Source organism: Pungitius pungitius, unplaced genomic scaffold (assembly GCF_949316345.1).
Source record: "Pungitius pungitius unplaced genomic scaffold, fPunPun2.1 scaffold_36, whole genome shotgun sequence".
NCBI lineage: Eukaryota > Metazoa > Chordata > Actinopteri > Perciformes > Gasterosteidae > Pungitius > Pungitius pungitius.
Genome location: NW_026909856.1, coordinates 153929 through 175625, shown reverse-complemented (window position 1 = coordinate 175625; position 21697 = coordinate 153929). Strand labels below are relative to the sequence as shown.

The 21697-nt window shown below is 45.7% G+C and overlaps 47 non-coding genes across 47 annotated transcripts; all 47 read right to left on the bottom strand.

Moving 5' to 3' along the window:
- Window positions 1–335: 335 nt before the first annotated feature.
- Window positions 336–454, bottom strand: LOC134115795 (5S ribosomal RNA). Its single transcript, XR_009948146.1, has one exon. It is a non-coding gene; the product is annotated as a 5S ribosomal RNA (ribosomal RNA).
- A 339-nt stretch (window positions 455–793) lies between these two features.
- Window positions 794–912, bottom strand: LOC134115307 (5S ribosomal RNA). The gene has a single exon (XR_009947669.1). It is a non-coding gene; the product is annotated as a 5S ribosomal RNA (ribosomal RNA).
- A 344-nt stretch (window positions 913–1256) lies between these two features.
- LOC134115794 (5S ribosomal RNA) lies at window positions 1257–1375 on the bottom strand. The gene has a single exon (XR_009948145.1). It is a non-coding gene; the product is annotated as a 5S ribosomal RNA (ribosomal RNA).
- A 339-nt stretch (window positions 1376–1714) lies between these two features.
- LOC134115306 (5S ribosomal RNA) lies at window positions 1715–1833 on the bottom strand. The gene has a single exon (XR_009947668.1). It is a non-coding gene; the product is annotated as a 5S ribosomal RNA (ribosomal RNA).
- A 344-nt stretch (window positions 1834–2177) lies between these two features.
- On the bottom strand, window positions 2178–2296 carry LOC134115792 (5S ribosomal RNA). Its single transcript, XR_009948143.1, has one exon. It is a non-coding gene; the product is annotated as a 5S ribosomal RNA (ribosomal RNA).
- Window positions 2297–2635: 339 nt separating this feature from the next.
- LOC134115791 (5S ribosomal RNA) lies at window positions 2636–2754 on the bottom strand. The gene has a single exon (XR_009948142.1). It is a non-coding gene; the product is annotated as a 5S ribosomal RNA (ribosomal RNA).
- A 339-nt stretch (window positions 2755–3093) lies between these two features.
- Window positions 3094–3212, bottom strand: LOC134115305 (5S ribosomal RNA). Its single transcript, XR_009947667.1, has one exon. It is a non-coding gene; the product is annotated as a 5S ribosomal RNA (ribosomal RNA).
- A 344-nt stretch (window positions 3213–3556) lies between these two features.
- On the bottom strand, window positions 3557–3675 carry LOC134115790 (5S ribosomal RNA). Its single transcript, XR_009948141.1, has one exon. It is a non-coding gene; the product is annotated as a 5S ribosomal RNA (ribosomal RNA).
- Window positions 3676–4014: 339 nt separating this feature from the next.
- Window positions 4015–4133, bottom strand: LOC134115304 (5S ribosomal RNA). Its single transcript, XR_009947666.1, has one exon. It is a non-coding gene; the product is annotated as a 5S ribosomal RNA (ribosomal RNA).
- A 344-nt stretch (window positions 4134–4477) lies between these two features.
- Window positions 4478–4596, bottom strand: LOC134116113 (5S ribosomal RNA). Its single transcript, XR_009948463.1, has one exon. It is a non-coding gene; the product is annotated as a 5S ribosomal RNA (ribosomal RNA).
- Window positions 4597–4935: 339 nt separating this feature from the next.
- Window positions 4936–5054, bottom strand: LOC134115303 (5S ribosomal RNA). The gene has a single exon (XR_009947665.1). It is a non-coding gene; the product is annotated as a 5S ribosomal RNA (ribosomal RNA).
- Window positions 5055–5398: 344 nt separating this feature from the next.
- On the bottom strand, window positions 5399–5517 carry LOC134115789 (5S ribosomal RNA). The gene has a single exon (XR_009948140.1). It is a non-coding gene; the product is annotated as a 5S ribosomal RNA (ribosomal RNA).
- A 339-nt stretch (window positions 5518–5856) lies between these two features.
- Window positions 5857–5975, bottom strand: LOC134115302 (5S ribosomal RNA). Its single transcript, XR_009947664.1, has one exon. It is a non-coding gene; the product is annotated as a 5S ribosomal RNA (ribosomal RNA).
- Window positions 5976–6319: 344 nt separating this feature from the next.
- Window positions 6320–6438, bottom strand: LOC134115788 (5S ribosomal RNA). Its single transcript, XR_009948139.1, has one exon. It is a non-coding gene; the product is annotated as a 5S ribosomal RNA (ribosomal RNA).
- A 339-nt stretch (window positions 6439–6777) lies between these two features.
- Window positions 6778–6896, bottom strand: LOC134115594 (5S ribosomal RNA). The gene has a single exon (XR_009947956.1). It is a non-coding gene; the product is annotated as a 5S ribosomal RNA (ribosomal RNA).
- A 344-nt stretch (window positions 6897–7240) lies between these two features.
- Window positions 7241–7359, bottom strand: LOC134116137 (5S ribosomal RNA). The gene has a single exon (XR_009948486.1). It is a non-coding gene; the product is annotated as a 5S ribosomal RNA (ribosomal RNA).
- Window positions 7360–7698: 339 nt separating this feature from the next.
- Window positions 7699–7817, bottom strand: LOC134115593 (5S ribosomal RNA). Its single transcript, XR_009947955.1, has one exon. It is a non-coding gene; the product is annotated as a 5S ribosomal RNA (ribosomal RNA).
- A 344-nt stretch (window positions 7818–8161) lies between these two features.
- Window positions 8162–8280, bottom strand: LOC134115787 (5S ribosomal RNA). The gene has a single exon (XR_009948138.1). It is a non-coding gene; the product is annotated as a 5S ribosomal RNA (ribosomal RNA).
- A 339-nt stretch (window positions 8281–8619) lies between these two features.
- On the bottom strand, window positions 8620–8738 carry LOC134115591 (5S ribosomal RNA). The gene has a single exon (XR_009947953.1). It is a non-coding gene; the product is annotated as a 5S ribosomal RNA (ribosomal RNA).
- A 344-nt stretch (window positions 8739–9082) lies between these two features.
- Window positions 9083–9201, bottom strand: LOC134115301 (5S ribosomal RNA). The gene has a single exon (XR_009947663.1). It is a non-coding gene; the product is annotated as a 5S ribosomal RNA (ribosomal RNA).
- A 344-nt stretch (window positions 9202–9545) lies between these two features.
- On the bottom strand, window positions 9546–9664 carry LOC134115786 (5S ribosomal RNA). The gene has a single exon (XR_009948137.1). It is a non-coding gene; the product is annotated as a 5S ribosomal RNA (ribosomal RNA).
- A 339-nt stretch (window positions 9665–10003) lies between these two features.
- On the bottom strand, window positions 10004–10122 carry LOC134115300 (5S ribosomal RNA). The gene has a single exon (XR_009947662.1). It is a non-coding gene; the product is annotated as a 5S ribosomal RNA (ribosomal RNA).
- Window positions 10123–10466: 344 nt separating this feature from the next.
- On the bottom strand, window positions 10467–10585 carry LOC134115785 (5S ribosomal RNA). Its single transcript, XR_009948136.1, has one exon. It is a non-coding gene; the product is annotated as a 5S ribosomal RNA (ribosomal RNA).
- Window positions 10586–10924: 339 nt separating this feature from the next.
- On the bottom strand, window positions 10925–11043 carry LOC134115784 (5S ribosomal RNA). Its single transcript, XR_009948135.1, has one exon. It is a non-coding gene; the product is annotated as a 5S ribosomal RNA (ribosomal RNA).
- Window positions 11044–11382: 339 nt separating this feature from the next.
- LOC134115590 (5S ribosomal RNA) lies at window positions 11383–11501 on the bottom strand. Its single transcript, XR_009947952.1, has one exon. It is a non-coding gene; the product is annotated as a 5S ribosomal RNA (ribosomal RNA).
- Window positions 11502–11845: 344 nt separating this feature from the next.
- On the bottom strand, window positions 11846–11964 carry LOC134115299 (5S ribosomal RNA). Its single transcript, XR_009947661.1, has one exon. It is a non-coding gene; the product is annotated as a 5S ribosomal RNA (ribosomal RNA).
- Window positions 11965–12308: 344 nt separating this feature from the next.
- On the bottom strand, window positions 12309–12427 carry LOC134115783 (5S ribosomal RNA). Its single transcript, XR_009948134.1, has one exon. It is a non-coding gene; the product is annotated as a 5S ribosomal RNA (ribosomal RNA).
- Window positions 12428–12766: 339 nt separating this feature from the next.
- On the bottom strand, window positions 12767–12885 carry LOC134115298 (5S ribosomal RNA). Its single transcript, XR_009947660.1, has one exon. It is a non-coding gene; the product is annotated as a 5S ribosomal RNA (ribosomal RNA).
- A 344-nt stretch (window positions 12886–13229) lies between these two features.
- LOC134115781 (5S ribosomal RNA) lies at window positions 13230–13348 on the bottom strand. Its single transcript, XR_009948132.1, has one exon. It is a non-coding gene; the product is annotated as a 5S ribosomal RNA (ribosomal RNA).
- Window positions 13349–13687: 339 nt separating this feature from the next.
- Window positions 13688–13806, bottom strand: LOC134115780 (5S ribosomal RNA). Its single transcript, XR_009948131.1, has one exon. It is a non-coding gene; the product is annotated as a 5S ribosomal RNA (ribosomal RNA).
- Window positions 13807–14145: 339 nt separating this feature from the next.
- LOC134115589 (5S ribosomal RNA) lies at window positions 14146–14264 on the bottom strand. Its single transcript, XR_009947951.1, has one exon. It is a non-coding gene; the product is annotated as a 5S ribosomal RNA (ribosomal RNA).
- Window positions 14265–14608: 344 nt separating this feature from the next.
- On the bottom strand, window positions 14609–14727 carry LOC134115779 (5S ribosomal RNA). Its single transcript, XR_009948130.1, has one exon. It is a non-coding gene; the product is annotated as a 5S ribosomal RNA (ribosomal RNA).
- A 339-nt stretch (window positions 14728–15066) lies between these two features.
- On the bottom strand, window positions 15067–15185 carry LOC134115296 (5S ribosomal RNA). The gene has a single exon (XR_009947658.1). It is a non-coding gene; the product is annotated as a 5S ribosomal RNA (ribosomal RNA).
- Window positions 15186–15529: 344 nt separating this feature from the next.
- Window positions 15530–15648, bottom strand: LOC134115778 (5S ribosomal RNA). The gene has a single exon (XR_009948129.1). It is a non-coding gene; the product is annotated as a 5S ribosomal RNA (ribosomal RNA).
- A 339-nt stretch (window positions 15649–15987) lies between these two features.
- Window positions 15988–16106, bottom strand: LOC134115295 (5S ribosomal RNA). Its single transcript, XR_009947657.1, has one exon. It is a non-coding gene; the product is annotated as a 5S ribosomal RNA (ribosomal RNA).
- A 344-nt stretch (window positions 16107–16450) lies between these two features.
- Window positions 16451–16569, bottom strand: LOC134115777 (5S ribosomal RNA). The gene has a single exon (XR_009948128.1). It is a non-coding gene; the product is annotated as a 5S ribosomal RNA (ribosomal RNA).
- Window positions 16570–16908: 339 nt separating this feature from the next.
- On the bottom strand, window positions 16909–17027 carry LOC134115294 (5S ribosomal RNA). Its single transcript, XR_009947656.1, has one exon. It is a non-coding gene; the product is annotated as a 5S ribosomal RNA (ribosomal RNA).
- Window positions 17028–17371: 344 nt separating this feature from the next.
- LOC134115776 (5S ribosomal RNA) lies at window positions 17372–17490 on the bottom strand. The gene has a single exon (XR_009948127.1). It is a non-coding gene; the product is annotated as a 5S ribosomal RNA (ribosomal RNA).
- A 339-nt stretch (window positions 17491–17829) lies between these two features.
- LOC134115588 (5S ribosomal RNA) lies at window positions 17830–17948 on the bottom strand. The gene has a single exon (XR_009947950.1). It is a non-coding gene; the product is annotated as a 5S ribosomal RNA (ribosomal RNA).
- Window positions 17949–18292: 344 nt separating this feature from the next.
- LOC134115775 (5S ribosomal RNA) lies at window positions 18293–18411 on the bottom strand. The gene has a single exon (XR_009948126.1). It is a non-coding gene; the product is annotated as a 5S ribosomal RNA (ribosomal RNA).
- Window positions 18412–18750: 339 nt separating this feature from the next.
- LOC134115587 (5S ribosomal RNA) lies at window positions 18751–18869 on the bottom strand. Its single transcript, XR_009947949.1, has one exon. It is a non-coding gene; the product is annotated as a 5S ribosomal RNA (ribosomal RNA).
- Window positions 18870–19213: 344 nt separating this feature from the next.
- LOC134115774 (5S ribosomal RNA) lies at window positions 19214–19332 on the bottom strand. The gene has a single exon (XR_009948125.1). It is a non-coding gene; the product is annotated as a 5S ribosomal RNA (ribosomal RNA).
- A 339-nt stretch (window positions 19333–19671) lies between these two features.
- Window positions 19672–19790, bottom strand: LOC134115293 (5S ribosomal RNA). The gene has a single exon (XR_009947655.1). It is a non-coding gene; the product is annotated as a 5S ribosomal RNA (ribosomal RNA).
- A 344-nt stretch (window positions 19791–20134) lies between these two features.
- Window positions 20135–20253, bottom strand: LOC134115773 (5S ribosomal RNA). The gene has a single exon (XR_009948124.1). It is a non-coding gene; the product is annotated as a 5S ribosomal RNA (ribosomal RNA).
- A 339-nt stretch (window positions 20254–20592) lies between these two features.
- On the bottom strand, window positions 20593–20711 carry LOC134115292 (5S ribosomal RNA). Its single transcript, XR_009947654.1, has one exon. It is a non-coding gene; the product is annotated as a 5S ribosomal RNA (ribosomal RNA).
- Window positions 20712–21055: 344 nt separating this feature from the next.
- LOC134115772 (5S ribosomal RNA) lies at window positions 21056–21174 on the bottom strand. Its single transcript, XR_009948123.1, has one exon. It is a non-coding gene; the product is annotated as a 5S ribosomal RNA (ribosomal RNA).
- Window positions 21175–21513: 339 nt separating this feature from the next.
- LOC134115770 (5S ribosomal RNA) lies at window positions 21514–21632 on the bottom strand. The gene has a single exon (XR_009948121.1). It is a non-coding gene; the product is annotated as a 5S ribosomal RNA (ribosomal RNA).
- Between the last annotated feature and the right edge of the window lie 65 nt (window positions 21633–21697).

The following is a 21697-nucleotide window of genomic DNA, read 5'->3' as shown; positions in this document are numbered from 1 at the left end:
TCTTTTTCCTAATCCTTTAAAACGTGTCAAAGATAATCAGAAGTTTCTTTTTCTAAAATTGAAGCAGTTCTTAGCATTGGCAAGAGAGGTTCCTAAAGCCTGAAGGTAACTTTACTTTTCTTCACTGGCAATTCTAACATGTTGGGTTAGCACCTGTATTTCAACGGCTAAATTACAAACAACAGTATGCCAATCGTAAATGTTGACCAACACTAATTTAGCAATCATGAAACGGAATCATTTTGGATAATATTGTCTAATTTCCTTTCATATCCAACGTTAAAACAGGTGTACAATCTGCGGCGCTCGGCGGCTTTCGGAGAGAGAAGTGAAAAAGCTTACGGCACCTGGGATTCCCAGGCGGTCTTCCATCCAGGTACTAACCAGGCCCTGCTCTGCTTAGCTTCCGAGATCAGACGAGATCGGGCGGAACCAGAGAGGTATGGCCGTAAGCTGCTTTTTATCTTTTTCCTAATCCTTTATAATGCGTCAATGAATTATGACACGCCAGCCGTTGGCATCTTTGTGTGGGTTAAATAAGGGTATGCAAAGAAGGCTGTGACATCCCATGCCGAAAATTGGATGGACTAGAGAAGACCCGCCCAGGAGTCCCAGCCAATCGGTGAATGGCCATTGCAGTCCCCGCCACCTCAAATGGCCTGACGATGGTATGGACGTAAGCCACCTTTCATCTTCTTCCTATTGCATCTCTTCTACAATGTGAATTTTTTTTTACAATTGTGTAGGTGTACAATCTACGGCGCTGGGCGGCTTTCAGAGAGAGAAGTGAAAAAGCTTACGGCACCTGGGATTCCCAGGCGGTCTTCCATCCAGGTACTAACCAGGCCCTGCTCTGCTTAGCTTCCGAGATCAGACGAGATCGGGCGGAACCAGAGAGGTATGGACGTAAGCTGCTTTTCATCTTTTTCCTAATCCTTTAAAACGTGTCAAAGATAATCAGAAGTTTCTTTTTCTAAAATTGAAGCAGTTCTTAGCATTGGCAAGAGAGGTTCCTAAAGCCTGAAGGTAACTTTACTTTTCTTCACTGGCAATTCTAACATGTTGGGTTAGCACCTGTATTTCAACGGCTAAATTACAAACAACAGTATGCCAATCGTAAATGTTGACCAACACTAATTTAGCAATCATGAAACGGAATCATTTTGGATAATATTGTCTAATTTCCTTTCATATCCAACGTTAAAACAGGTGTACAATCTGCGGCGCTCGGCGGCTTTCGGAGAGAGAAGTGAAAAAGCTTACGGCACCTGGGATTCCCAGGCGGTCTTCCATCCAGGTACTAACCAGGCCCTGCTCTGCTTAGCTTCCGAGATCAGACGAGATCGGGCGGAACCAGAGAGGTATGGCCGTAAGCTGCTTTTTATCTTTTTCCTAATCCTTTATAATGCGTCAATGAATTATGACACGCCTGCCGTTGGCATCTTTGTGTGGGTTAAATAAGGGTATGCAAAGAAGGCTGTGACATCCCATGCCGAAAATTGGATGGACTAGAGAAGACCCGCCCAGGAGTCCCAGCCAATCGGTGAATGGCCATTGCAGTCCCCGCCACCTCAAATGGCCTGACGATGGTATGGACGTAAGCCACCTTTCATCTTCTTCCTATTGCATCTCTTCTACCATGTGAAATTTTTTTTACAATTGTGTAGGTGTACAATCTACGGCGCTGGGCGGCTTTCAGAGAGAGAAGTGAAAAAGCTTACGGCACCTGGGATTCCCAGGCGGTCTTCCATCCAGGTACTAACCAGGCCCTGCTCTGCTTAGCTTCCGAGATCAGACGAGATCGGGCGGAACCAGAGAGGTATGGACGTAAGCTGCTTTTCATCTTTTTCCTAATCCTTTAAAACGTGTCAAAGATAATCAGAAGTTTCTTTTTCTAAAATTGAAGCAGTTCTTAGCATTGGCAAGAGAGGTTCCTAAAGCCTGAAGGTAACTTTACTTTTCTTCACTGGCAATTCTAACATGTTGGGTTAGCACCTGTATTTCAACGGCTAAATTACAAACAACAGTATGCCAATCGTAAATGTTGACCAACACTAATTTAGCAATCATGAAACGGAATGATTTTGGATAATATTGTCTAATTTCCTTTCATATCCAACGTTAAAACAGGTGTACAATCTGCGGCGCTCGGCGGCTTTCGGAGAGAGAAGTGAAAAAGCTTACGGCACCTGGGATTCCCAGGCGGTCTTCCATCCAGGTACTAACCAGGCCCTGCTCTGCTTAGCTTCCGAGATCAGACGAGATCGGGCGGAACCAGAGAGGTATGGCCGTAAGCTGCTTTTTATCTTTTTCCTAATCCTTTATAATGCGTCAATGAATTATGACACGCCTGCCGTTGGCATCTTTGTGTGGGTTAAATAAGGGTATGCAAAGAAGGCTGTGACATCCCATGCCGAAAATTGGATGGACTAGAGAAGACCCGCCCAGGAGTCCCAGCCAATCGGTGAATGGCCATTGCAGTCCCCGCCACCTCAAATGGCCTGACGATGGTATGGACGTAAGCCAGCTTTCATCTTCTTCCTATTGCATCTCTTCTACCATGTGACATTTTTTTTACAATTGTGTAGGTGTACAATTTACGGCGCTGGGCGGCTTTCGGAGAGAGAAGTGAAAAAGCTTACGGCACCTGGGATTCCCAGGCGGTCTTCCATCCAGGTACTAACCAGGCCCTGCTCTGCTTAGCTTCCGAGATCAGACGAGATCGGGCGGAACCAGAGAGGTATGGCCGTAAGCTGCTTTTTATCTTTTTCCTAATCCTTTATAATGCGTCAATGAATTATGACACGCCAGCCGTTGGCATCTTTGTGTGGGTTAAATAAGGGTATGCAAAGAAGGCTGTGACATCCCATGCCGAAAATTGGATGGACTAGAGAAGACCCGCCCAGGAGTCCCAGCCAATCGGTGAATGGCCATTGCAGTCCCCGCCACCTCAAATGGCCTGACGATGGTATGGACGTAAGCCACCTTTCATCTTCTTCCTATTGCATCTCTTCTACAATGTGAATTTTTTTTTACAATTGTGTAGGTGTACAATCTACGGCGCTGGGCGGCTTTCAGAGAGAGAAGTGAAAAAGCTTACGGCACCTGGGATTCCCAGGCGGTCTTCCATCCAGGTACTAACCAGGCCCTGCTCTGCTTAGCTTCCGAGATCAGACGAGATCGGGCGGAACCAGAGAGGTATGGACGTAAGCTGCTTTTCATCTTTTTCCTAATCCTTTAAAACGTGTCAAAGATAATCAGAAGTTTCTTTTTCTAAAATTGAAGCAGTTCTTAGCATTGGCAAGAGAGGTTCCTAAAGCCTGAAGGTAACTTTACTTTTCTTCACTGGCAATTCTAACATGTTGGGTTAGCACCTGTATTTCAACGGCTAAATTACAAACAACAGTATGCCAATCGTAAATGTTGACCAACACTAATTTAGCAATCATGAAACGGAATCATTTTGGATAATATTGTCTAATTTCCTTTCATATCCAACGTTAAAACAGGTGTACAATCTGCGGCGCTCGGCGGCTTTCGGAGAGAGAAGTGAAAAAGCTTACGGCACCTGGGATTCCCAGGCGGTCTTCCATCCAGGTACTAACCAGGCCCTGCTCTGCTTAGCTTCCGAGATCAGACGAGATCGGGCGGAACCAGAGAGGTATGGCCGTAAGCTGCTTTTTATCTTTTTCCTAATCCTTTATAATGCGTCAATGAATTATGACACGCCTGCCGTTGGCATCTTTGTGTGGGTTAAATAAGGGTATGCAAAGAAGGCTGTGACATCCCATGCCGAAAATTGGATGGACTAGAGAAGACCCGCCCAGGAGTCCCAGCCAATCGGTGAATGGCCATTGCAGTCCCCGCCACCTCAAATGGCCTGACGATGGTATGGACGTAAGCCACCTTTCATCTTCTTCCTATTGCATCTCTTCTACCATGTGAAATTTTTTTTACAATTGTGTAGGTGTACAATTTACGGCGCTGGGCGGCTTTCGGAGAGAGAAGTGAAAAAGCTTACGGCACCTGGGATTCCCAGGCGGTCTTCCATCCAGGTACTAACCAGGCCCTGCTCTGCTTAGCTTCCGAGATCAGACGAGATCGGGCGGAACCAGAGAGGTATGGACGTAAGCTGCTTTTCATCTTTTTCCTAATCCTTTAAAACGTGTCAAAGATAATCAGAAGTTTCTTTTTCTAAAATTGAAGCAGTTCTTAGCATTGGCAAGAGAGGTTCCTAAAGCCTGAAGGTAACTTTACTTTTCTTCACTGGCAATTCTAACATGTTGGGTTAGCACCTGTATTTCAACGGCTAAATTACAAACAACAGTATGCCAATCGTAAATGTTGACCAACACTAATTTAGCAATCATGAAACGGAATCATTTTGGATAATATTGTCTAATTTCCTTTCATATCCAACGTTAAAACAGGTGTACAATCTGCGGCGCTCGGCGGCTTTCGGAGAGAGAAGTGAAAAAGCTTACGGCACCTGGGATTCCCAGGCGGTCTTCCATCCAGGTACTAACCAGGCCCTGCTCTGCTTAGCTTCCGAGATCAGACGAGATCGGGCGGAACCAGAGAGGTATGGCCGTAAGATGCTTTTTATCTTTTTCCTAATCCTTTATAATGCGTCAATGAATTATGACACGCCTGCCGTTGGCATCTTTGTGTGGGTTAAATAAGGGTATGCAAAGAAGGCTGTGACATCCCATGCCGAAAATTGGATGGACTAGAGAAGACCCGCCCAGGGGTCCCAGCCAATCGGTGAATGGCCATTGCAGTCCCCGCCACCTCAAATGGCCTGACGATGGTAGGGACGTAAGCCACCTTTCATCGTCTTCGTATTGCATCTCTTCTACCATGTGAAATTTTTTTTACAGTTGTGTAGGTGTACAATTTACGGCGCTGGGCGGCTTTCGGAGAGAGAAGTGAAAAAGCTTACGGCACCTGGGATTCCCAGGCGGTCTTCCATCCAGGTACTAACCAGGCCCTGCTCTGCTTAGCTTCCGAGATCAGACGAGATCGGGCGGAACCAGAGAGGTATGGACGTAAGCTGCTTTTCATCTTTTTCCTAATCCTTTAAAACGTGTCAAAGATAATCAGAAGTTTCTTTTTCTAAAATTGAAGCAGTTGTTAGCATTGGCAAGAGAGGTTCCTAAAGCCTGAAGGTAACTTTACTTTTCTTCACTGGCAATTCTAACATGTTGGGTTAGCACCTGTATTTCAACGGCTAAATTACAAACAACAGTATGCCAATCGTAAATGTTGACCAACACTAATTTAGCAATCATGAAACGGAATCATTTTGGATAATATTGTCTAATTTCCTTTCATATCCAACGTTAAAACAGGTGTACAATCTGCGGCGCTCGGCGGCTTTCGGAGAGAGAAGTGAAAAAGCTTACGGCACCTGGGATTCCCAGGCGGTCTTCCATCCAGGTACTAACCAGGCCCTGCTCTGCTTAGCTTCCGAGATCAGACGAGATCGGGCGGAACCAGAGAGGTATGGCCGTAAGCTGCTTTTTATCTTTTTCCTAATCCTTTATAATGCGTCAATGAATTATGACACGCCAGCCGTTGGCATCTTTGTGTGGGTTAAATAAGGGTATGCAAAGAAGGCTGTGACATCCCATGCCGAAAATTGGATGGACTAGAGAAGACCCGCCCAGGAGTCCCAGCCAATCGGTGAATGGCCATTGCAGTCCCCGCCACCTCAAATGGCCTGACGATGGTACGGACGTAAGCCACCTTTCATCTTCTTCCTATTGCATCTCTTCTACCATGTGAAATTTTTTTTACAATTGTGTAGGTGTACAATTTACGGCGCTGGGCGGCTTTCGGAGAGAGAAGTGAAAAAGCTTACGGCACCTGGGATTCCCAGGCGGTCTTCCATCCAGGTACTAACCAGGCCCTGCTCTGCTTAGCTTCCGAGATCAGACGAGATCGGGCGGAACCAGAGAGGTATGGACGTAAGCTGCTTTTCATCTTTTTCCTAATCCTTTAAAACGTGTCAAAGATAATCAGAAGTTTCTTTTTCTAAAATTGAAGCAGTTGTTAGCATTGGCAAGAGAGGTTCCTAAAGCCTGAAGGTAACTTTACTTTTCTTCACTGGCAATTCTAACATGTTGGGTTAGCACCTGTATTTCAACGGCTAAATTACAAACAACAGTATGCCAATCGTAAATGTTGACCAACACTAATTTAGCAATCATGAAACGGAATCATTTTGGATAATATTGTCTAATTTCCTTTCATATCCAACGTTAAAACAGGTGTACAATCTGCGGCGCTCGGCGGCTTTCGGAGAGAGAAGTGAAAAAGCTTACGGCACCTGGGATTCCCAGGCGGTCTTCCATCCAGGTACTAACCAGGCCCTGCTCTGCTTAGCTTCCGAGATCAGACGAGATCGGGCGGAACCAGAGAGGTATGGCCGTAAGCTGCTTTTTATCTTTTTCCTAATCCTTTATAATGCGTCAATGAATTATGACACGCCAGCCGTTGGCATCTTTGTGTGGGTTAAATAAGGGTATGCAAAGAAGGCTGTGACATCCCATGCCGAAAATTGGATGGACTAGAGAAGACCCGCCCAGGAGTCCCAGCCAATCGGTGAATGGCCATTGCAGTCCCCGCCACCTCAAATGGCCTGACGATGGTACGGACGTAAGACACCTTTCATCTTCTTCCTATTGCATCTCTTCTACAATGTGAATTTTTTTTTACAATTGTGTAGGTGTACAATCTACGGCGCTGGGCGGCTTTCAGAGAGAGAAGTGAAAAAGCTTACGGCACCTGGGATTCCCAGGCGGTCTTCCATCCAGGTACTAACCAGGCCCTGCTCTGCTTAGCTTCCGAGAACAGACGAGATCGGGCGGAACCAGAGAGGTATGGACGTAAGCTGCTTTTCATCTTTTTCCTAATCCTTTAAAACGTGTCAAAGATAATCAGAAGTTTCTTTTTCTAAAATTGAAGCAGTTCTTAGCATTGGCAAGAGAGGTTCCTAAAGCCTGAAGGTAACTTTACTTTTCTTCACTGGCAATTCTAACATGTTGGGTTAGCACCTGTATTTCAACGGCTAAATTACAAACAACAGTATGCCAATCGTAAATGTTGACCAACACTAATTTAGCAATCATGAAACGGAATCATTTTGGATAATATTGTCTAATTTCCTTTCATATCCAACGTTAAAACAGGTGTACAATCTGCGGCGCTCGGCGGCTTTCGGAGAGAGAAGTGAAAAAGCTTACGGCACCTGGGATTCCCAGGCGGTCTTCCATCCAGGTACTAACCAGGCCCTGCTCTGCTTAGCTTCCGAGATCAGACGAGATCGGGCGGAACCAGATAGGTATGGCCGTAAGCTGCTTTTTATCTTTTTCCTAATCCTTTATAATGCGTCAATGAATTATGACACGCCAGCCGTTGGCATCTTTGTGTGGGTTAAATAAGGGTATGCAAAGAAGGCTGTGACATCCCATGCCGAAAATTGGATGGACTAGAGAAGACCCGCCCAGGAGTCCCAGCCAATCGGTGAATGGCCATTGCAGTCCCCGCCACCTCAAATGGCCTGACGATGGTATGGACGTAAGCCACCTTTCATCTTCTTCCTATTGCATCTCTTCTACAATGTGAATTTTTTTTTACAATTGTGTAGGTGTACAATCTACGGCGCTGGGCGGCTTTCAGAGAGAGAAGTGAAAAAGCTTACGGCACCTGGGATTCCCAGGCGGTCTTCCATCCAGGTACTAACCAGGCCCTGCTCTGCTTAGCTTCCGAGAACAGACGAGATCGGGCGGAACCAGAGAGGTATGGACGTAAGCTGCTTTTCATCTTTTTCCTAATCCTTTAAAACGTGTCAAAGATAATCAGAAGTTTCTTTTTCTAAAATTGAAGCAGTTGTTAGCATTGGCAAGAGAGGTTCCTAAAGCCTGAAGGTAACTTTACTTTTCTTCACTGGCAATTCTAACATGTTGGGTTAGCACCTGTATTTCAACGGCTAAATTACAAACAACAGTATGCCAATCGTAAATGTTGACCAACACTAATTTAGCAATCATGAAACGGAATCATTTTGGATAATATTGTCTAATTTCCTTTCATATCCAACGTTAAAACAGGTGTACAATCTGCGGCGCTCGGCGGCTTTCGGAGAGAGAAGTGAAAAAGCTTACGGCACCTGGGATTCCCAGGCGGTCTTCCATCCAGGTACTAACCAGGCCCTGCTCTGCTTAGCTTCCGAGATCAGACGAGATCGGGCGGAACCAGAGAGGTATGGCCGTAAGCTGCTTTTTATCTTTTTCCTAATCCTTTATAATGCGTCAATGAATTATGACACGCCAGCCGTTGGCATCTTTGTGTGGGTTAAATAAGGGTATGCAAAGAAGGCTGTGACATCCCATGCCGAAAATTGGATGGACTAGAGAAGACCCGCCCAGGAGTCCCAGCCAATCGGTGAATGGCCATTGCAGTCCCCGCCACCTCAAATGGCCTGACGATGGTACGGACGTAAGCCACCTTTCATCTTCTTCCTATTGCATCTCTTCTACAATGTGAATTTTTTTTTACAATTGTGTAGGTGTACAATCTACGGCGCTGGGCGGCTTTCAGAGAGAGAAGTGAAAAAGCTTACGGCACCTGGGATTCCCAGGCGGTCTTCCATCCAGGTACTAACCAGGCCCTGCTCTGCTTAGCTTCCGAGAACAGACGAGATCGGGCGGAACCAGAGAGGTATGGACGTAAGCTGCTTTTCATCTTTTTCCTAATCCTTTAAAACGTGTCAAAGATAATCAGAAGTTTCTTTTTCTAAAATTGAAGCAGTTGTTAGCATTGGCAAGAGAGGTTCCTAAAGCCTGAAGGTAACTTTACTTTTCTTCACTGGCAATTCTAACATGTTGGGTTAGCACCTGTATTTCAACGGCTAAATTACAAACAACAGTATGCCAATCGTAAATGTTGACCAACACTAATTTAGCAATCATGAAACGGAATCATTTTGGATAATATTGTCTAATTTCCTTTCATATCCAACGTTAAAACAGGTGTACAATCTGCGGCGCTCGGCGGCTTTCGGAGAGAGAAGTGAAAAAGCTTACGGCACCTGGGATTCCCAGGCGGTCTTCCATCCAGGTACTAACCAGGCCCTGCTCTGCTTAGCTTCCGAGATCAGACGAGATCGGGCGGAACCAGAGAGGTATGGACGTAAGCTGCTTTTCATCTTTTTCCTAATCCTTTAAAACGTGTCAAAGATAATCAGAAGTTTCTTTTTCTAAAATTGAAGCAGTTGTTAGCATTGGCAAGAGAGGTTCCTAAAGCCTGAAGGTAACTTTACTTTTCTTCACTGGCAATTCTAACATGTTGGGTTAGCACCTGTATTTCAACGGCTAAATTACAAACAACAGTATGCCAATCGTAAATGTTGACCAACACTAATTTAGCAATCATGAAACGGAATCATTTTGGATAATATTGTCTAATTTCCTTTCATATCCAACGTTAAAACAGGTGTACAATCTGCGGCGCTCGGCGGCTTTCGGAGAGAGAAGTGAAAAAGCTTACGGCACCTGGGATTCCCAGGCGGTCTTCCATCCAGGTACTAACCAGGCCCTGCTCTGCTTAGCTTCCGAGATCAGACGAGATCGGGCGGAACCAGAGAGGTATGGCCGTAAGCTGCTTTTTATCTTTTTCCTAATCCTTTATAATGCGTCAATGAATTATGACACGCCAGCCGTTGGCATCTTTGTGTGGGTTAAATAAGGGTATGCAAAGAAGGCTGTGACATCCCATGCCGAAAATTGGATGGACTAGAGAAGACCCGCCCAGGAGTCCCAGCCAATCGGTGAATGGCCATTGCAGTCCCCGCCACCTCAAATGGCCTGACGATGGTATGGACGTAAGCCACCTTTCATCTTCTTCCTATTGCATCTCTTCTACAATGTGAATTTTTTTTTACAATTGTGTAGGTGTACAATCTACGGCGCTGGGCGGCTTTCAGAGAGAGAAGTGAAAAAGCTTACGGCACCTGGGATTCCCAGGCGGTCTTCCATCCAGGTACTAACCAGGCCCTGCTCTGCTTAGCTTCCGAGATCAGACGAGATCGGGCGGAACCAGAGAGGTATGGACGTAAGCTGCTTTTCATCTTTTTCCTAATCCTTTAAAACGTGTCAAAGATAATCAGAAGTTTCTTTTTCTAAAATTGAAGCAGTTCTTAGCATTGGCAAGAGAGGTTCCTAAAGCCTGAAGGTAACTTTACTTTTCTTCACTGGCAATTCTAACATGTTGGGTTAGCACCTGTATTTCAACGGCTAAATTACAAACAACAGTATGCCAATCGTAAATGTTGACCAACACTAATTTAGCAATCATGAAACGGAATCATTTTGGATAATATTGTCTAATTTCCTTTCATATCCAACGTTAAAACAGGTGTACAATCTGCGGCGCTCGGCGGCTTTCGGAGAGAGAAGTGAAAAAGCTTACGGCACCTGGGATTCCCAGGCGGTCTTCCATCCAGGTACTAACCAGGCCCTGCTCTGCTTAGCTTCCGAGATCAGACGAGATCGGGCGGAACCAGAGAGGTATGGCCGTAAGCTGCTTTTTATCTTTTTCCTAATCCTTTATAATGCGTCAATGAATTATGACACGCCTGCCGTTGGCATCTTTGTGTGGGTTAAATAAGGGTATGCAAAGAAGGCTGTGACATCCCATGCCGAAAATTGGATGGACTAGAGAAGACCCGCCCAGGAGTCCCAGCCAATCGGTGAATGGCCATTGCAGTCCCCGCCACCTCAAATGGCCTGACGATGGTATGGACGTAAGCCAGCTTTCATCTTCTTCCTATTGCATCTCTTCTACCATGTGACATTTTTTTTACAATTGTGTAGGTGTACAATTTACGGCGCTGGGCGGCTTTCGGAGAGAGAAGTGAAAAAGCTTACGGCACCTGGGATTCCCAGGCGGTCTTCCATCCAGGTACTAACCAGGCCCTGCTCTGCTTAGCTTCCGAGATCAGACGAGATCGGGCGGAACCAGAGAGGTATGGCCGTAAGCTGCTTTTTATCTTTTTCCTAATCCTTTATAATGCGTCAATGAATTATGACACGCCAGCCGTTGGCATCTTTGTGTGGGTTAAATAAGGGTATGCAAAGAAGGCTGTGACATCCCATGCCGAAAATTGGATGGACTAGAGAAGACCCGCCCAGGAGTCCCAGCCAATCGGTGAATGGCCATTGCAGTCCCCGCCACCTCAAATGGCCTGACGATGGTACGGACGTAAGCCACCTTTCATCTTCTTCCTATTGCATCTCTTCTACAATGTGAATTTTTTTTTACAATTGTGTAGGTGTACAATCTACGGCGCTGGGCGGCTTTCAGAGAGAGAAGTGAAAAAGCTTACGGCACCTGGGATTCCCAGGCGGTCTTCCATCCAGGTACTAACCAGGCCCTGCTCTGCTTAGCTTCCGAGAACAGACGAGATCGGGCGGAACCAGAGAGGTATGGACGTAAGCTGCTTTTCATCTTTTTCCTAATCCTTTAAAACGTGTCAAAGATAATCAGAAGTTTCTTTTTCTAAAATTGAAGCAGTTGTTAGCATTGGCAAGAGAGGTTCCTAAAGCCTGAAGGTAACTTTACTTTTCTTCACTGGCAATTCTAACATGTTGGGTTAGCACCTGTATTTCAACGGCTAAATTACAAACAACAGTATGCCAATCGTAAATGTTGACCAACACTAATTTAGCAATCATGAAACGGAATCATTTTGGATAATATTGTCTAATTTCCTTTCATATCCAACGTTAAAACAGGTGTACAATCTGCGGCGCTCGGCGGCTTTCGGAGAGAGAAGTGAAAAAGCTTACGGCACCTGGGATTCCCAGGCGGTCTTCCATCCAGGTACTAACCAGGCCCTGCTCTGCTTAGCTTCCGAGATCAGACGAGATCGGGCGGAACCAGAGAGGTATGGACGTAAGCTGCTTTTCATCTTTTTCCTAATCCTTTAAAACGTGTCAAAGATAATCAGAAGTTTCTTTTTCTAAAATTGAAGCAGTTGTTAGCATTGGCAAGAGAGGTTCCTAAAGCCTGAAGGTAACTTTACTTTTCTTCACTGGCAATTCTAACATGTTGGGTTAGCACCTGTATTTCAACGGCTAAATTACAAACAACAGTATGCCAATCGTAAATGTTGACCAACACTAATTTAGCAATCATGAAACGGAATCATTTTGGATAATATTGTCTAATTTCCTTTCATATCCAACGTTAAAACAGGTGTACAATCTGCGGCGCTCGGCGGCTTTCGGAGAGAGAAGTGAAAAAGCTTACGGCACCTGGGATTCCCAGGCGGTCTTCCATCCAGGTACTAACCAGGCCCTGCTCTGCTTAGCTTCCGAGATCAGACGAGATCGGGCGGAACCAGAGAGGTATGGCCGTAAGCTGCTTTTTATCTTTTTCCTAATCCTTTATAATGCGTCAATGAATTATGACACGCCAGCCGTTGGCATCTTTGTGTGGGTTAAATAAGGGTATGCAAAGAAGGCTGTGACATCCCATGCCGAAAATTGGATGGACTAGAGAAGACCCGCCCAGGAGTCCCAGCCAATCGGTGAATGGCCATTGCAGTCCCCGCCACCTCAAATGGCCTGACGATGGTATGGACGTAAGCCACCTTTCATCTTCTTCCTATTGCATCTCTTCTACAATGTGAATTTTTTTTTACAATTGTGTAGGTGTACAATCTACGGCGCTGGGCGGCTTTCAGAGAGAGAAGTGAAAAAGCTTACGGCACCTGGGATTCCCAGGCGGTCTTCCATCCAGGTACTAACCAGGCCCTGCTCTGCTTAGCTTCCGAGATCAGACGAGATCGGGCGGAACCAGAGAGGTATGGACGTAAGCTGCTTTTCATCTTTTTCCTAATCCTTTAAAACGTGTCAAAGATAATCAGAAGTTTCTTTTTCTAAAATTGAAGCAGTTCTTAGCATTGGCAAGAGAGGTTCCTAAAGCCTGAAGGTAACTTTACTTTTCTTCACTGGCAATTCTAACATGTTGGGTTAGCACCTGTATTTCAACGGCTAAATTACAAACAACAGTATGCCAATCGTAAATGTTGACCAACACTAATTTAGCAATCATGAAACGGAATCATTTTGGATAATATTGTCTAATTTCCTTTCATATCCAACGTTAAAACAGGTGTACAATCTGCGGCGCTCGGCGGCTTTCGGAGAGAGAAGTGAAAAAGCTTACGGCACCTGGGATTCCCAGGCGGTCTTCCATCCAGGTACTAACCAGGCCCTGCTCTGCTTAGCTTCCGAGATCAGACGAGATCGGGCGGAACCAGAGAGGTATGGCCGTAAGCTGCTTTTTATCTTTTTCCTAATCCTTTATAATGCGTCAATGAATTATGACACGCCTGCCGTTGGCATCTTTGTGTGGGTTAAATAAGGGTATGCAAAGAAGGCTGTGACATCCCATGCCGAAAATTGGATGGACTAGAGAAGACCCGCCCAGGAGTCCCAGCCAATCGGTGAATGGCCATTGCAGTCCCCGCCACCTCAAATGGCCTGACGATGGTATGGACGTAAGCCAGCTTTCATCTTCTTCCTATTGCATCTCTTCTACCATGTGACATTTTTTTTACAATTGTGTAGGTGTACAATTTACGGCGCTGGGCGGCTTTCGGAGAGAGAAGTGAAAAAGCTTACGGCACCTGGGATTCCCAGGCGGTCTTCCATCCAGGTACTAACCAGGCCCTGCTCTGCTTAGCTTCCGAGATCAGACGAGATCGGGCGGAACCAGAGAGGTATGGCCGTAAGCTGCTTTTTATCTTTTTCCTAATCCTTTATAATGCGTCAATGAATTATGACACGCCAGCCGTTGGCATCTTTGTGTGGGTTAAATAAGGGTATGCAAAGAAGGCTGTGACATCCCATGCCGAAAATTGGATGGACTAGAGAAGACCCGCCCAGGAGTCCCAGCCAATCGGTGAATGGCCATTGCAGTCCCCGCCACCTCAAATGGCCTGACGATGGTACGGACGTAAGCCACCTTTCATCTTCTTCCTATTGCATCTCTTCTACAATGTGAATTTTTTTTTACAATTGTGTAGGTGTACAATCTACGGCGCTGGGCGGCTTTCAGAGAGAGAAGTGAAAAAGCTTACGGCACCTGGGATTCCCAGGCGGTCTTCCATCCAGGTACTAACCAGGCCCTGCTCTGCTTAGCTTCCGAGAACAGACGAGATCGGGCGGAACCAGAGAGGTATGGACGTAAGCTGCTTTTCATCTTTTTCCTAATCCTTTAAAACGTGTCAAAGATAATCAGAAGTTTCTTTTTCTAAAATTGAAGCAGTTGTTAGCATTGGCAAGAGAGGTTCCTAAAGCCTGAAGGTAACTTTACTTTTCTTCACTGGCAATTCTAACATGTTGGGTTAGCACCTGTATTTCAACGGCTAAATTACAAACAACAGTATGCCAATCGTAAATGTTGACCAACACTAATTTAGCAATCATGAAACGGAATCATTTTGGATAATATTGTCTAATTTCCTTTCATATCCAACGTTAAAACAGGTGTACAATCTGCGGCGCTCGGCGGCTTTCGGAGAGAGAAGTGAAAAAGCTTACGGCACCTGGGATTCCCAGGCGGTCTTCCATCCAGGTACTAACCAGGCCCTGCTCTGCTTAGCTTCCGAGATCAGACGAGATCGGGCGGAACCAGAGAGGTATGGCCGTAAGCTGCTTTTTATCTTTTTCCTAATCCTTTATAATGCGTCAATGAATTATGACACGCCAGCCGTTGGCATCTTTGTGTGGGTTAAATAAGGGTATGCAAAGAAGGCTGTGACATCCCATGCCGAAAATTGGATGGACTAGAGAAGACCCGCCCAGGAGTCCCAGCCAATCGGTGAATGGCCATTGCAGTCCCCGCCACCTCAAATGGCCTGACGATGGTATGGACGTAAGCCACCTTTCATCTTCTTCCTATTGCATCTCTTCTACAATGTGAATTTTTTTTTACAATTGTGTAGGTGTACAATCTACGGCGCTGGGCGGCTTTCAGAGAGAGAAGTGAAAAAGCTTACGGCACCTGGGATTCCCAGGCGGTCTTCCATCCAGGTACTAACCAGGCCCTGCTCTGCTTAGCTTCCGAGATCAGACGAGATCGGGCGGAACCAGAGAGGTATGGACGTAAGCTGCTTTTCATCTTTTTCCTAATCCTTTAAAACGTGTCAAAGATAATCAGAAGTTTCTTTTTCTAAAATTGAAGCAGTTCTTAGCATTGGCAAGAGAGGTTCCTAAAGCCTGAAGGTAACTTTACTTTTCTTCACTGGCAATTCTAACATGTTGGGTTAGCACCTGTATTTCAACGGCTAAATTACAAACAACAGTATGCCAATCGTAAATGTTGACCAACACTAATTTAGCAATCATGAAACGGAATCATTTTGGATAATATTGTCTAATTTCCTTTCATATCCAACGTTAAAACAGGTGTACAATCTGCGGCGCTCGGCGGCTTTCGGAGAGAGAAGTGAAAAAGCTTACGGCACCTGGGATTCCCAGGCGGTCTTCCATCCAGGTACTAACCAGGCCCTGCTCTGCTTAGCTTCCGAGATCAGACGAGATCGGGCGGAACCAGAGAGGTATGGCCGTAAGCTGCTTTTTATCTTTTTCCTAATCCTTTATAATGCGTCAATGAATTATGACACGCCTGCCGTTGGCATCTTTGTGTGGGTTAAATAAGGGTATGCAAAGAAGGCTGTGACATCCCATGCCGAAAATTGGATGGACTAGAGAAGACCCGCCCAGGAGTCCCAGCCAATCGGTGAATGGCCATTGCAGTCCCCGCCACCTCAAATGGCCTGACGATGGTATGGACGTAAGCCACCTTTCATCTTCTTCCTATTGCATCTCTTCTACCATGTGAAATTTTTTTTACAATTGTGTAGGTGTACAATCTACGGCGCTGGGCGGCTTTCAGAGAGAGAAGTGAAAAAGCTTACGGCACCTGGGATTCCCAGGCGGTCTTCCATCCAGGTACTAACCAGGCCCTGCTCTGCTTAGCTTCCGAGATCAGACGAGATCGGGCGGAACCAGAGAGGTATGGACGTAAGCTGCTTTTCATCTTTTTCCTAATCCTTTAAAACGTGTCAAAGATAATCAGAAGTTTCTTTTTCTAAAATTGAAGCAGTTGTTAGCATTGGCAAGAGAGGTTCCTAAAGCCTGAAGGTAACTTTACTTTTCTTCACTGGCAATTCTAACATGTTGGGTTAGCACCTGTATTTCAACGGCTAAATTACAAACAACAGTATGCCAATCGTAAATGTTGACCAACACTAATTTAGCAATCATGAAACGGAATGATTTTGGATAATATTGTCTAATTTCCTTTCATATCCAACGTTAAAACAGGTGTACAATCTGCGGCGCTCGGCGGCTTTCGGAGAGAGAAGTGAAAAAGCTTACGGCACCTGGGATTCCCAGGCGGTCTTCCATCCAGGTACTAACCAGGCCCTGCTCTGCTTAGCTTCCGAGATCAGACGAGATCGGGCGGAACCAGAGAGGTATGGCCGTAAGCTGCTTTTTATCTTTTTCCTAATCCTTTATAATGCGTCAATGAATTATGACACGCCAGCCGTTGGCATCTTTGTGTGGGTTAAATAAGGGTATGCAAAGAAGGCTGTGACATCCCATGCCGAAAATTGGATGGACTAGAGAAGACCCGCCCAGGAGTCCCAGCCAATCGGTGAATGGCCATTGCAGTCCCCGCCACCTCAAATGGCCTGACGATGGTACGGACGTAAGCCACCTTTCATCTTCTTCCTATTGCATCTCTTCTACCATGTGAAATTTTTTTTACAATTGTGTAGGTGTACAATTTACGGCGCTGGGCGGCTTTCGGAGAGAGAAGTGAAAAAGCTTACGGCACCTGGGATTCCCAGGCGGTCTTCCATCCAGGTACTAACCAGGCCCTGCTCTGCTTAGCTTCCGAGATCAGACGAGATCGGGCGGAACCAGAGAGGTATGGACGTAAGCTGCTTTTCATCTTTTTCCTAATCCTTTAAAACGTGTCAAAGATAATCAGAAGTTTCTTTTTCTAAAATTGAAGCAGTTGTTAGCATTGGCAAGAGAGGTTCCTAAAGCCTGAAGGTAACTTTACTTTTCTTCACTGGCAATTCTAACATGTTGGGTTAGCACCTGTATTTCAACGGCTAAATTACAAACAACAGTATGCCAATCGTAAATGTTGACCAACACTAATTTAGCAATCATGAAACGGAATCATTTTGGATAATATTGTCTAATTTCCTTTCATATCCAACGTTAAAACAGGTGTACAATCTGCGGCGCTCGGCGGCTTTCGGAGAGAGAAGTGAAAAAGCTTACGGCACCTGGGATTCCCAGGCGGTCTTCCATCCAGGTACTAACCAGGCCCTGCTCTGCTTAGCTTCCGAGATCAGACGAGATCGGGCGGAACCAGAGAGGTATGGCCGTAAGCTGCTTTTTATCTTTTTCCTAATCCTTTATAATGCGTCAATGAATTATGACACGCCAGCCGTTGGCATCTTTGTGTGGGTTAAATAAGGGTATGCAAAGAAGGCTGTGACATCCCATGCCGAAAATTGGATGGACTAGAGAAGACCCGCCCAGGAGTCCCAGCCAATCGGTGAATGGCCATTGCAGTCCCCGCCACCTCAAATGGCCTGACGATGGTACGGACGTAAGACACCTTTCATCTTCTTCCTATTGCATCTCTTCTACAATGTGAATTTTTTTTTACAATTGTGTAGGTGTACAATCTACGGCGCTGGGCGGCTTTCAGAGAGAGAAGTGAAAAAGCTTACGGCACCTGGGATTCCCAGGCGGTCTTCCATCCAGGTACTAACCAGGCCCTGCTCTGCTTAGCTTCCGAGAACAGACGAGATCGGGCGGAACCAGAGAGGTATGGACGTAAGCTGCTTTTCATCTTTTTCCTAATCCTTTAAAACGTGTCAAAGATAATCAGAAGTTTCTTTTTCTAAAATTGAAGCAGTTCTTAGCATTGGCAAGAGAGGTTCCTAAAGCCTGAAGGTAACTTTACTTTTCTTCACTGGCAATTCTAACATGTTGGGTTAGCACCTGTATTTCAACGGCTAAATTACAAACAACAGTATGCCAATCGTAAATGTTGACCAACACTAATTTAGCAATCATGAAACGGAATCATTTTGGATAATATTGTCTAATTTCCTTTCATATCCAACGTTAAAACAGGTGTACAATCTGCGGCGCTCGGCGGCTTTCGGAGAGAGAAGTGAAAAAGCTTACGGCACCTGGGATTCCCAGGCGGTCTTCCATCCAGGTACTAACCAGGCCCTGCTCTGCTTAGCTTCCGAGATCAGACGAGATCGGGCGGAACCAGAGAGGTATGGCCGTAAGCTGCTTTTTATCTTTTTCCTAATCCTTTATAATGCGTCAATGAATTATGACACGCCAGCCGTTGGCATCTTTGTGTGGGTTAAATAAGGGTATGCAAAGAAGGCTGTGACATCCCATGCCGAAAATTGGATGGACTAGAGAAGACCCGCCCAGGAGTCCCAGCCAATCGGTGAATGGCCATTGCAGTCCCCGCCACCTCAAATGGCCTGACGATGGTATGGACGTAAGCCACCTTTCATCTTCTTCCTATTGCATCTCTTCTACAATGTGAATTTTTTTTTACAATTGTGTAGGTGTACAATCTACGGCGCTGGGCGGCTTTCAGAGAGAGAAGTGAAAAAGCTTACGGCACCTGGGATTCCCAGGCGGTCTTCCATCCAGGTACTAACCAGGCCCTGCTCTGCTTAGCTTCCGAGAACAGACGAGATCGGGCGGAACCAGAGAGGTATGGACGTAAGCTGCTTTTCATCTTTTTCCTAATCCTTTAAAACGTGTCAAAGATAATCAGAAGTTTCTTTTTCTAAAATTGAAGCAGTTGTTAGCATTGGCAAGAGAGGTTCCTAAAGCCTGAAGGTAACTTTACTTTTCTTCACTGGCAATTCTAACATGTTGGGTTAGCACCTGTATTTCAACGGCTAAATTACAAACAACAGTATGCCAATCGTAAATGTTGACCAACACTAATTTAGCAATCATGAAACGGAATCATTTTGGATAATATTGTCTAATTTCCTTTCATATCCAACGTTAAAACAGGTGTACAATCTGCGGCGCTCGGCGGCTTTCGGAGAGAGAAGTGAAAAAGCTTACGGCACCTGGGATTCCCAGGCGGTCTTCCATCCAGGTACTAACCAGGCCCTGCTCTGCTTAGCTTCCGAGATCAGACGAGATCGGGCGGAACCAGAGAGGTATGGCCGTAAGCTGCTTTTTATCTTTTTCCTAATCCTTTATAATGCGTCAATGAATTATGACACGCCAGCCGTTGGCATCTTTGTGTGGGTTAAATAAGGGTATGCAAAGAAGGCTGTGACATCCCATGCCGAAAATTGGATGGACTAGAGAAGACCCGCCCAGGAGTCCCAGCCAATCGGTGAATGGCCATTGCAGTCCCCGCCACCTCAAATGGCCTGACGATGGTATGGACGTAAGCCACCTTTCATCTTCTTCCTATTGCATCTCTTCTACAATGTGAATTTTTTTTTACAATTGTGTAGGTGTACAATCTACGGCGCTGGGCGGCTTTCAGAGAGAGAAGTGAAAAAGCTTACGGCACCTGGGATTCCCAGGCGGTCTTCCATCCAGGTACTAACCAGGCCCTGCTCTGCTTAGCTTCCGAGATCAGACGAGATCGGGCGGAACCAGAGAGGTATGGACGTAAGCTGCTTTTCATCTTTTTCCTAATCCTTTAAAACGTGTCAAAGATAATCAGAAGTTTCTTTTTCTAAAATTGAAGCAGTTCTTAGCATTGGCAAGAGAGGTTCCTAAAGCCTGAAGGTAACTTTACTTTTCTTCACTGGCAATTCTAACATGTTGGGTTAGCACCTGTATTTCAACGGCTAAATTACAAACAACAGTATGCCAATCGTAAATGTTGACCAACACTAATTTAGCAATCATGAAACGGAATCATTTTGGATAATATTGTCTAATTTCCTTTCATATCCAACGTTAAAACAGGTGTACAATCTGCGGCGCTCGGCGGCTTTCGGAGAGAGAAGTGAAAAAGCTTACGGCACCTGGGATTCCCAGGCGGTCTTCCATCCAGGTACTAACCAGGCCCTGCTCTGCTTAGCTTCCGAGATCAGACGAGATCGGGCGGAACCAGAGAGGTATGGCCGTAAGCTGCTTTTTATCTTTTTCCTAATCCTTTATAATGCGTCAATGAATTATGACACGCCAGCCGTTGGCATCTTTGTGTGGGTTAAATAAGGGTATGCAAAGAAGGCTGTGACATCCCATGCCGAAAATTGGATGGACTAGAGAAGACCCGCCCAGGAGTCCCAGCCAATCGGTGAATGGCCATTGCAGTCCCCGCCACCTCAAATGGCCTGACGATGGTATGGACGTAAGCCACCTTTCATCTTCTTCCTATTGCATCTCTTCTACAATGTGAATTTTTTTTTACAATTGTGTAGGTGTACAATCTACGGCGCTGGGCGGCTTTCAGAGAGAGAAGTGAAAAAGCTTACGGCACCTGGGATTCCCAGGCGGTCTTCCATCCAGGTACTAACCAGGCCCTGCTCTGCTTAGCTTCCGAGATCAGACGAGATCGGGCGGAACCAGAGAGGTATGGACGTAAGCTGCTTTTCATCTTTTTCCTAATCCTTTAAAACGTGTCAAAGATAATCAGAAGTTTCTTTTTCTAAAATTGAAGCAGTTCTTAGCATTGGCAAGAGAGGTTCCTAAAGCCTGAAGGTAACTTTACTTTTCTTCACTGGCAATTCTAACATGTTGGGTTAGCACCTGTATTTCAACGGCTAAATTACAAACAACAGTATGCCAATCGTAAATGTTGACCAACACTAATTTAGCAATCATGAAACGGAATCATTTTGGATAATATTGTCTAATTTCCTTTCATATCCAACGTTAAAACAGGTGTACAATCTGCGGCGCTCGGCGGCTTTCGGAGAGAGAAGTGAAAAAGCTTACGGCACCTGGGATTCCCAGGCGGTCTTCCATCCAGGTACTAACCAGGCCCTGCTCTGCTTAGCTTCCGAGATCAGACGAGATCGGGCGGAACCAGAGAGGTATGGCCGTAAGCTGCTTTTTATCTTTTTCCTAATCCTTTATAATGCGTCAATGAATTATGACACGCCTGCCGTTGGCATCTTTGTGTGGGTTAAATAAGGGTATGCAAAGAAGGCTGTGACATCCCATGCCGAAAATTGGATGGACTAGAGAAGACCCGCCCAGGAGTCCCAGCCAATCGGTGAATGGCCATTGCAGTCCCCGCCACCTCAAATGGCCTGACGATGGTATGGACGTAAGCCAGCTTTCATCTTCTTCCTATTGCATCTCTTCTACCATGTGACATTTTTTTTACAATTGTGTAGGTGTACAATTTACGGCGCTGGGCGGCTTTCGGAGAGAGAAGTGAAAAAGCTTACGGCACCTGGGATTCCCAGGCGGTCTTCCATCCAGGTACTAACCAGGCCCTGCTCTGCTTAGCTTCCGAGATCAGACGAGATCGGGCGGAACCAGAGAGGTATGGCCGTAAGCTGCTTTTTATCTTTTTCCTAATCCTTTATAATGCGTCAATGAATTATGACACGCCAGCCGTTGGC